Genomic DNA, 10,773 nt, shown 5'->3' on the forward strand with positions numbered 1-10,773 from the left:
CGCTGTTCTGAACAACCTCAAACCTAAGGGAAATCTGGATCCAAATTGCTGGGCTATTCCTTTTCACTAAGCCAGACCCTGGGTCCAAACATGGCAGGCTTTGTGCAAGCTAAGATCCAGATCTGAAGTAGGTGGTTCTCGTCCATCTCTAATTTGAGCAGATCTTACCTTGGAAGCTCAGTGTACAATGTGCGACCACTTCTTACATTGTTTGGGTTGTTTACATGAAAAGCCAGGGCAGATACTTAAATTCCTGCCACCAGGTTAACTCTCAGTGCCTCATGGGACAAAAGCATTAACAGGTGTGTTGTGAACAAGACACGAGAAGTTGCATTAACAGGTGTGTTGTGAACAAAACACGAGAAGTCATTCTTCTGCTCTACTCCGCACTGGTTGGGCCTCAGCTGGAGTATTGAGTCCAGTTCTGGGCACTGCATTTCAAAAAAGATGTGGAGAAACTAGAGATGGTCCAGAAAAGAGCAACAAGAATGATTAAACGTCTAGAGAATGTGACCTATGAAAAAAGGTTGAAAGAATTGGGCTTGTTTAGTTTGGAAGAGAGAAGATTGAGGGGAGATATGGTAGTGGTTTTCAGGTATCTAAAAGGGAATCATAAGGAGGAAGGAGAAAACTTGTTCTTCTTGGCCTCTGAGTATAGAACAAGAGGCAACAGGTTTAAACTGCAGCAAGGGAGGTTTAGGTTGGACATCAGGAAAAAGTTCCTAACTGTCAGGGCAGTCAAACAGTGGAATAAATTGCCAAGGGAGGTTATGGAATCTCCATCGCTGGAGATATTTAAGAACAGGTTAGATAGATGTCTCTCAGGGATGGTTTAGATAGTACTTGGTCCTGCCATTGGGGCAGGGGGCTGGACTCGATGGCCTCTCGAGGTCCCTTCCAGTCCTAGTGTTCTATGATTCTATGATTCTTTTGCTGTTCAGGTTCTTGCACCATGTGCCATAAGCACAAGACAGGCCTTGTCCAGGTCTGTTGAATTCTCCATTCTTCTTCTCCAAAAGACTTTTCTCTCTCTGAAGACACTATGGAAATCTGACAAAACCCTCTGTTTCAAAGGCTCTGATTCCTTGTTCTAATTTCCACCAGTGTCCATCAACCAGAGAGCGAAAAAATCACATGTTCCCAGTCACTAATTAGCTGCTCTAAACTTTCCATGTAGATTTCCAGTCAGGCAGGCAGGTAGAGGACCAAAGCTCTATAAGGTATTACTGGGCCACAGCTCTTATACCTGAGATGGGTATAGGCAAAAGCGGGGAGGAAATCTTGGATTGCGGCTGTTACAGTCAAGGGAGGAAACACCAATATAAGGAATGGTGGGAAGTGGACGAACTGACATTTATATTCAAATTCGGAACATTAACACATGGTTTAAATCGTGATGGGAACTTTCTGAGTCACTGTAGGGGCTCGTCTGCATACTTGACTCAATCTAATTCTTGATCTTCCCCCCCACCCCTCCACTCTCTGATTTTCTCACCCTGATTATCTTTTTCTGATTTATCCTCCTTGCTTACTGTTTTTGGTTCTCTGTGCCTTAAATATTGAGTCTGTTCTGGTCTGGCTCTGGTCTGAAGAAGTGGGTCTGTCCCACCAAAGCTCACCTAATAAACTATTTTGCTAGTCTTTAAAGTGCTACTTGACTGCTTTTTGTTTTGACAATATAAGGAAGTGCACCATGACTTTATGATTTTAATCCCTAAACAAAAGCAAATAGAGCAGAGAGCTTCTCTTGAAGCCAGGCCTTGCTCTTTTGAGTGCAAACGCCCATTTCAATGGTAAGTAGGCTGCTGCCTTTGCATGTCAGTGAGGCATTCCATGAGCCCCAAGAACGAAAGGTGATTTTCTTTTCCAGATAAAAGCAGGCAGGAGTGGTGCTTATTCATTTGAGTCCACCTCCAAATGCACTTAGCCATTCAAGTCCAATTAGTTTTCGGCATGCCCAGGTAGGAAGTAATCGTTAAAAACATGTAAATTAAGTTACTGGGGAGCTTAATAGATTAGTCATTGACTTTCCAGCTTTTGTTGGAGCTTAACCTTCAGCAGAAATTAATCACTAAGTATTTCTCAGATTTGGCTGTAAAAGGTCAGCTCGGTGGCTGAAACATGGGCAAAATGAAACCCTCACTGCAAAACCAAATTGAGGAAGGGGGCAGAAAGCAGAACAAAGTGCTGTTAAACTCCATCCCAGCGAGCTGAGATACAGACACAGTCCTACTTTGATATCAATTTGCCTGTGAGAAATGAGCCAAGTTTGTAAAGCTGGGCTCACACATCCAGTTCTTGCAAGAAACGAATCCCCTAATAGCTCTGAACGTGGAGTGTTTGGGTTTTGTTTTTGGATTTTGTTGTGTGTGGGTTTTTTTTTTTACTGGCTACTCGTGAATCCAAGGTTTGCCTGCCTTCTGTTGCCCCATAGGACTGCTCTCCCATGCTCACTCTGTCGCATCCTATGCAAACAAGAGCCCAAGTCCCCTTTGGGTAGGACATAACTCCCAACAGCAAAGCCAAGAAGCTCTGGAAAACTGTATGGAACTCTAATAATATCTGGACTGTGGTAGCCACTGGCAGAATGCAGAAGCAATGACTGCTCCCTTATGAACAGTGTCACAGTTTCTTGTAGGCGGTGCTCTTCATATTAACTATTTATAGATCCAGATTTCTCCTGTAAGAATGTGCCATTCTCTGAGTTATAGAACAAGAAGTCCTGTGGCACCTTATAGACTAACAGATATTTTGGAGCATAAGCTTTCATGGGAAAAGATCTGCTTCATCAGATGCATGAGTGGGGGGGTGTTTTCAGAGGGGTATTTAAAGAATGGGGTCCTGGAAAAAGGGAGGGCCAGAGCTGGCAAGATCTATTCAGCAAGGTGGAAATGGCCCAGTATCAGCAGTACTTATCAAAAGATTAAAAAACAAATCAGATCAGACAGGGAGATGTGAGCCTTTGTCAGAGTCTAATGGGGAGATATTTAGCAACCAGAGCAGAGAAACTGCCTTTGTAAGCTGTGAGCCACTCCCAGTCTCCGTTTAATCCATGGTTAATGGAGTCAAATTTGCAAATAAATTGCAGTTCAGAGATTTCTCTCTCCATTTGATTTCTGAAATTTTTTTGTTTCAGGACTGTCACCCTTAAATCTGCCACTGAGTGTCCAGGCAGATGGAAGTGTTCCCCCACAGGCTTCTGTACATTACCATTCCTGATGTCTGATTTATGTCCATTTATTATTTTACGTAGAGACTGTCCAGTTTGGCCAATGTAAATTGCAGTGGGGCATTGCTGGCACATGATGGCATATATTATATTAGTAGATGCGCAGGTAAGGAGCCCCTGATGGTATAGTTGGTATTAGGTCTTGTGATGATGTCACTGGTGTAGATATTTTGGAGCATAAGCTTTCATGCCCATATAAGGTGCCACAGGACCTCTTGTTGTTCTCAAAGATACAGACTAACATGGCTACCTCTCTGATCTCTGAGTTATAGTCTCTCTCCTTAGCTATAGTACAGCGGTACTGCATGGCTCCCATCTCAGTAGCGACTGAATGCCTTAAAGGCTGAAAGCTGCACAGGATATTATGAGTAAAATAAAGGGTGGGAATGCCGAAGAACTCATACCTAAGCAAAAATGAGGCCAAGCACAGAAATGCCCAAGAGCCAAAGCTTTCCCACCCAGCACATCATCACTCTGGGGTGTGAAACCAGGAGCCCTATTTCCTGGGGCTGGCACAGATATGGATGGAACTAGTCTGGGCATCGGTATTGACAAACCAGAGGATGTTTTGCAGAGAATGTAGAGGCATTGCTTTTGAGTCATGTATGACAAACTGTCACAGGCTCTACAGGTTTTATGAGAATTGGCTCATGAATATGAATGCGCCTAACGCGAAAAGATTTGTTTTATGAAAAACAGGTCATGTAACATATCAATTGCATAGTTACAATCTCCTGGATCTGTATATCTTATTTTTGTTCATGTCATTCTTGTATGTGAAGTTAGAAATGTGAAGTGTGGATCTGTTTGTAGTTCTAAATGTGCTAATGAGGGCCATCACTGGTGCCCCAGAACCTGAATGACTCAGTGATCAAGTCAACAACCTGTGAATGGTCTTGTTTTGTCCTAAAGAAGTGTCCATGTTATTCTGTATCTTCACAAAACAAAAAAGCTGTCCTGTAGCACTTTAAAGACTAACAAAATAATGTATTAGGTAATGAGCTTTTGTGGGACAGACCCACTTCTTCAGGTGTGGAAGATGAGTCTGTCCCACAAAAGCTCACCACTTGATATATTATTTTGTTAGTCTTTAAAGTGCTACTGGACTGGTCTTTTGTTTTGTCGTGTAAGCACAAACTGTGGTTGGTCCTTAAGACATTTGACTATGCCACCTGGTACTGGAATCCATCTTGAACCTGATATTTTTCCATAGGGATTGGAGATGCCTCACAAAAGATTCCCACCTTGGGGGGAAATCTACTTAAGTAATGAGAAACCATCAGCATTTGTCTTCAGCTGGCTTTGGAAACAGCTTGCCCCGCCCCAAGGGATACAAGGAACTTTGAAGAAGCTGTAGACCCAAGTCAAAGTAAAAGATCAACTTTGATTTGAAGCTTTTACCTGAGACAAGGGCAGCTATTTATGGTAAGAATTTGCATGTAACGAGTTTCTTGGTGGATTAGAGCTAGCTAAGCGTTTTTGTTCATTTTAATTCAGTAACTTGCTTTGATGTGATTGTTTTCACTTACAATCATTTAAACCCTATTTTTATACTTAATAAAAACACTTTTGTTTATTATCAAGCCCAGTGCAAATAATTAAGTGGGGAGCAGGACAGAGCAACCATTGTACATATCTCTTTCATTGATACACAGGGAGGATAGTCTTATAAGCTTACTCTGTGCAAAGCTTTTACACCAAGAGGGATTTGTTTGGGGGTTTTAGTCCATTTGGGGGTTGTTTCCTGGGTGCTGAGCCCTCTCAGAGCTGAACTGGTTCAGTGTCTGTGCTGCTCTGTAAGGCAGGTGCGGGATGGTAACCCTGGTTTGGCTGAGGGGGAACCTGTAGATCTGGCCCTGCAGGATAGGGCCACAAAGCAGGTAGGTAGGCAGGCATCAGTAGCATGGTCAGCACAATGCAGGGTGGCAACTGTAGGGGACCTGTGTCAATCACCCTATTTCATGAACTTCAGCCACTGCTGTGAATAGGTTCTGAGAATCCAGCATTTTCTGTTGGCATTTGCGCCTCAATATTTCACAAGTTACCACCCAGCCACCCTATGATACAGTCCCCCACAGCTGCCTGCCTTCTCGACTTTGCGTGTCTCACATCAGAGCCTGCAGAAGGAACTATGGCATCATTATCACTCATGCACCAAACTAGTGTTTGAGCAAAGGATGAGAGCATGGGAGGGCTGAGACACCGGCTGCGTTGAATAAGGTAGAACTCACAGGCGCTGTACTGGGGGCTTCAGGCAGAGGACTGGAATAGAAAGGAAACAGGAGAAAGTAAGGAGAACTCCTATGATGCCAAAGCCACAGTTGAGGCTTTGGAAACTGAGGCTGAAAAGAAATGATAAAATAGGGAAGCTCGTGTGAAGAGTGCAGAGAGACACGCAGAGCTCCTCTCAGAGGGAAATGATCAGATTTGAGCTCCAAATAGCTTCTACTAACTCAGGATATGAGAAACCCCTCTCACCCAAGCACGTCTTACTGTGAAGAGGGTTGCCTTTCTAGGAATGATTCTTTCTCTGAACTCCATGATTTGCTGAATTTTTATTGCTGTGATTTGTTATAAGATTCAGACAGCAACCTTTAGCAGAGAAAAAATGTTATGAAAAAAGACACCAATTTGTGGCAGACATCTGAAGAAGCTATTACTAAAACAGCAATTACCAGAAAAGGGAACAAATTACTACTTACTTCAGAGATTTTCACCCATGGAAATTCAGAGCTGTGGAAAATAATCAGGGCAACATGCAAAAAATACATTATTTATATTAAAATATTTTACAGTGAAAGGTCACCAAGTGAAATTGAGGGTTAGCAAGTAATAAAATACAAGGGTATCCATTATCATGGTACAGCTTATGGTCAACTTTGATTAAGGTTGCATTAGGCACATTTTCAATCTATCAAGAAAGCTGGCATCAAAATCAAGCCACAGGTTTCTAGGAAAAATAGGCTGATGTGTTCACGTGCCACTCATAGATTGGCCAACATGTTCTTTCATACCTTTGGTTGGCTAGGAGATTACTCACAGGATTGTGTATGTCCTATACAAATCACCCTCCTTCAGCACATCGCTATGAATCAAGTGAGCCTCAGGCATTCTGGAGAGAGTTGCTGGGTAGAAATTCCTCCAGATTCCCAGAATTCTCCTCCCGACAGTGCTCAGTTACCCATCATTCACCATTGTTACTGGTGTGGGAAAAGCAATGTACCAATTGTCAGGAACTGAGTTATTGGCAGCCTGCATCAGTTGGTTCCAACGGTCTTGGTTGAAGAAAGCTGCGACTACCTCGGGGGCAGGCAGGAAACACACACTGGGGTTCCAGATGTCAGCATGCGCAAATGAACAGTTGAAAATGAAGTGAGGGTAAATGGGAATTTTTTCAGTAGAACTGGTAAAAAATTGAAAGCATTCCTTTTATGTCGTAGTTTTAATGAGCTCACCATAAAATTAGAAAGTCTGTTTCAGTTACAGTTTAATAGCAGACGTGTGAGATTTAACTGCAGGTCTCAAAAAGGCGCCCCCTACCTCCCTGCTACACCCCAAATAAACAAAGTGAAATGATCCCAAAGGAACAAGCCTTGTCATTATGATGAACAGATAAAGACAAGCAGCTTGGTCAGCCTGAAACCTATCAGCTGAAATGTCCCTGCAGAGCAGACCTTTCTGTGTCAACAAAGACTGTGGGGGAGCGGTGGGAGGAGACAGGCAGGGATGTGTGTGCCGCAAGGAGGATGTATACACTAGCACCCCTCTTTCAAAAGGGGGGTGCTAATGAGACACTTCAGGACATGCTAATGAGGGGCTGCAATGAACATGCAGTGCCTCAGTAGCATAGTGGTGGCTGCAGCACTTCAAAAGTGCTGCTTTCTATCGCACGCGGCTCTTCTATAGGGTTATATTCCTATTTGGTTATAGGAATAAGGGCATTTCGAAGTGTGCGGGGTCTTTTCAAAAAGGACCAAATGTAGATGAGACATGCACAATCGAAAGCGGCACTTCTGAAGTGCAGTGGCAGCCATTATGCTAATAAGGAACTGCATATTCATTGTAGCGCCTCATTAACATATCCTGAAATGTCTTATTAGTATCCCCCTTTCAAAAGGGGGGTGCTAGTGTAGACGTAGCCAAAGTGATATAAATAAGGAGGTAACATCCAGCATCAGTGCTCTCACATCGGAAAACTAACATTTCCATTTCTAAAACCAGACAGACCTAACTCTTGCTGAGCAAGATAGATGTGATTCAAGAATAACAGACTTCTTTCCTTCTTTTTCTGGCTTTAAAGTCTTGCTCCACAGTGGCTACATCTACACTAGCCCCAAACTTCGAAATGGCCATGCAAATGGCCATTTTGAAGTTTACTAATGAAGCACTGAAATGCATATTCAGTGCTTCATTAGCATGCAGCCGGCCACAGCACTTCGAAATTGACGCGCCTCACTGCCGCACGGCTCGTCCCGACGGGGCTCCTTTTCGAATGGACCCCGCCTACTTTGAAGTCCCCTTATTCCCATGAGCTGATGGGAATAAGGGGACTTCGAAGTAGGCAAGGTCCTTTCGAAAAGGAGCCCCGTGGGGACGAGCCGTGCGGTGGTGAGGCGCGTCAATTTCAAAGTGCTGCGGCCGGCCGCATGCTAATGAAGCACTGAATATGCATTTATTTCAGCACTTCATTAGTAAACTTTGAAATGGCCATTTGCATGGCCATTTCGAAGTTTGGGGCTAGTGTAGACGTAGCCTTTGAAAAGGAGCCGCGAGGCGGCGAGCCGCATCAATTTCAAAACGCCGCAGCCGCCCGCATACTAATGAAGCACTGAATATGCATTTCAGAGCTTCATTAGTAAACTTCAAAATGGCCATTTGTGTGGCCATTTCGAAGTTTGGGGCTAGTGTAGATACAGCCACTGGCATGTTACCCAGAGCTGGCCTCTCTTCTAGAGCATTTTATTTAGAGCTTTGATTGTTTGCATCATTTTTTCCTCAGGAAGTATTAAGTTAGAAAAGCAAGTTGGATGTTACACACACATCCCCCTCCTCTTCCTCCTCTCCCCATCTTATTTGATATGCCAATATAAATATTATCTCTTAGGAAGCTTTAAATTTGCTGATTGTATCAACTCAGTTAAAAAAGAAGAGGTTAAAAAAGAAGAAAAGCCCAAATTTGAAAACTTTTCTTTTTTGTTTCTCTCCACAGATAAATCGTGTGTCTCCCTGGCACTACCCACATGGCTCTTTAATCACTCTCCATCAGATTCCTTTAGATGTAGCTTTCGTAAGAAGATAAAATCAGTCTTTATCCCCCTTCCCTTTTATTTTATTTTTAACAGATCATTTTAATACCAAGTTAAAGTGTAAAGCTTTCTTGGCTGAGGCTAAGCTGTTTCAAAAGTCCTAGAAAAGAGACATTAAGGCAGCTTTCCTTGGGCCGCACAGCTCACAGTGTAGCAGATACAGTGGGTGTTGCAAGAGACCTTTGCACTGTCTGTTGCCCATTTGGGTGTGTGTAGGAGCGCAGGAAGGCTAAGCTCTCTGTTACTATCGGTTGTGGATTACACCATCTGTGTGTTTGGTAGGGTTGAGAAATGTGAGCTAGATCCACAGTTGATGTAAACTGGCATAATTCCATTAACTTAAAAGATGCTACATTGATTTATGCCAGCTCAGAATCTAGCGCATAATTATGGTTACACACCTTTACCCCCATGCCTTCTGACCCCTGATGGGGCATAATTCAGAGAATGTTGCCAAGAATGACACAAGGAACTGAAAATCTCATGAGAAGACAGACTAAGAATATTGGAACAGGCATCTTAGAAAGAAGATGAGTAATGGAGTAATCAGCATGTACAGAATAATGAATGGGGCAGAGATGGGAGATCAGGTCCATCTCTTCTTTCTGTCTCACAGCACAAGAACAAGGAAATCTCCAATTAAATGAAAAGGCAAATTCAAAATGGACAAAATGCTTTTTCACACAATAGATGATTGGGCTGTGGAACTCGCCACCAGAGGAAGAGGTGGAGGCTGAGAACGTAAGAAAAATGGACAGAACACTTACATGAGTTAAAAGAACAAGTGGTGGTGTTATGATTAATATTTTAGAAGATATTACATCTTGTAGTTCAGAGTTAAAGCTGTCTGAAACTCTTTGGCACCAGGAGGAGACAATGGGGGATCACGAAAGATCAAGGTGACTAGCATGGCCAGCAGGCCATGCCCCCAACCATCTGGCAGGATCACGGGCCTTGATGTAGGTTTGCCTCAGTTCTTTGATTTTTATCTGCACATTGCTGCCAGTGTGGTCGGGGTTGCCTCGGGCAGTGAAGCCACTGGCCAGCTGGTTAAATGCCTCTCTGCTTCTGTGGCAAGTGCTGGTTTGGCAAAGGACCTCCTCCACCCCCCACAGAGTGAGGAGGTCCCTCAGCTCATCGTTGGTCCAGGAGAGTCCCCTCCTGGCACGGCCCTTGCCCGGGCACTCTGAGCCCTCGGACTCCTCGTCTGGCGCCCCTGAGGGATCTGGGAGGGGGTGGTCCTGGAGTGCTGCCATGGTGGCCAGGGGGTGGGGAGGTGGGCTGGTGCTTCAAGCAGGGCAGTCCGAGCGGGAATTCATGCTGCCCTGCTTGAAGCACAGTCTTTGCTCCCTGCCTGGGGTTTTCAGGGAGCTGTTTCCTGTAAGATGGCTGGCAGGGACCACAGAGCCCTGGAGGGGTTGGCCAGAGTGTCTCTGTCCTCCGAAGAATGGGGGACACCTCCTTGGTGGACCCCTTACTTCAAAGTAAGGAGTGAAGAACATCTACAGACAATTAACTTTGAAGTTAAACTTTGAAGTAAGCCACTAGTCCATACCCAGGAATGGAGTAGTGACTTCAAATTTATCGTCCCTTACTTCAAAGTAAAGGAAAGTGTGTGCAGACACTCTGCATAGTACTTCAAAGCAGCAGCTTACTTCGAAGTTAACTTCAAAGTAAGTTTGTATTGTAGACGCAGCCATGGAGTATTTGGCGCTGGCCTCAGTCAAAGACTGAATACCAGGTTAGAGAGACCTCCAGTCTGGTCCACTCTGGCCATTCCTATTTCCTATAGTCGATGAAGACTCCACACCAGCATGGTTATAGCTAAGCTTCAGAGGGTTCAGAACTGCGTTTGGCTTCTCCTGTAGCTATTGCTGTGTTTGAGGACAGCCCTGCATTCATGTCTCTAATCTTCAGTGCTCCAAATCCTAGGCTACCATCGATATTTTTTAAATGGTAAGAGAGACTGAGAGGAGCTGGGATTGGTGATGAGCTATGGGACTCTCATCCTTACATCCCATGTTGAATTCCAGCCCAGGGGAGCTCTGGAGGAAGCGTGTGACGTGATGCAGTGATCTCAGCCCCGTTGCCACAGTGGCCATGGATCACTGCATGCAGTCACTGAGTGAAATGGCAAAAGCAGCAGTATGAGACTCCTCCTGGGGGTTGTGTGAGATATGGAAACCGACCTGACTGTCAACACCCTAGTGAAGCTCTACTTAAGGAACTCTGGTGGAG

The sequence above is a fragment of the Carettochelys insculpta genome, chromosome 23, assembly GCF_033958435.1.
Source record: "Carettochelys insculpta isolate YL-2023 chromosome 23, ASM3395843v1, whole genome shotgun sequence".
NCBI lineage: Eukaryota > Metazoa > Chordata > Testudines > Carettochelyidae > Carettochelys > Carettochelys insculpta.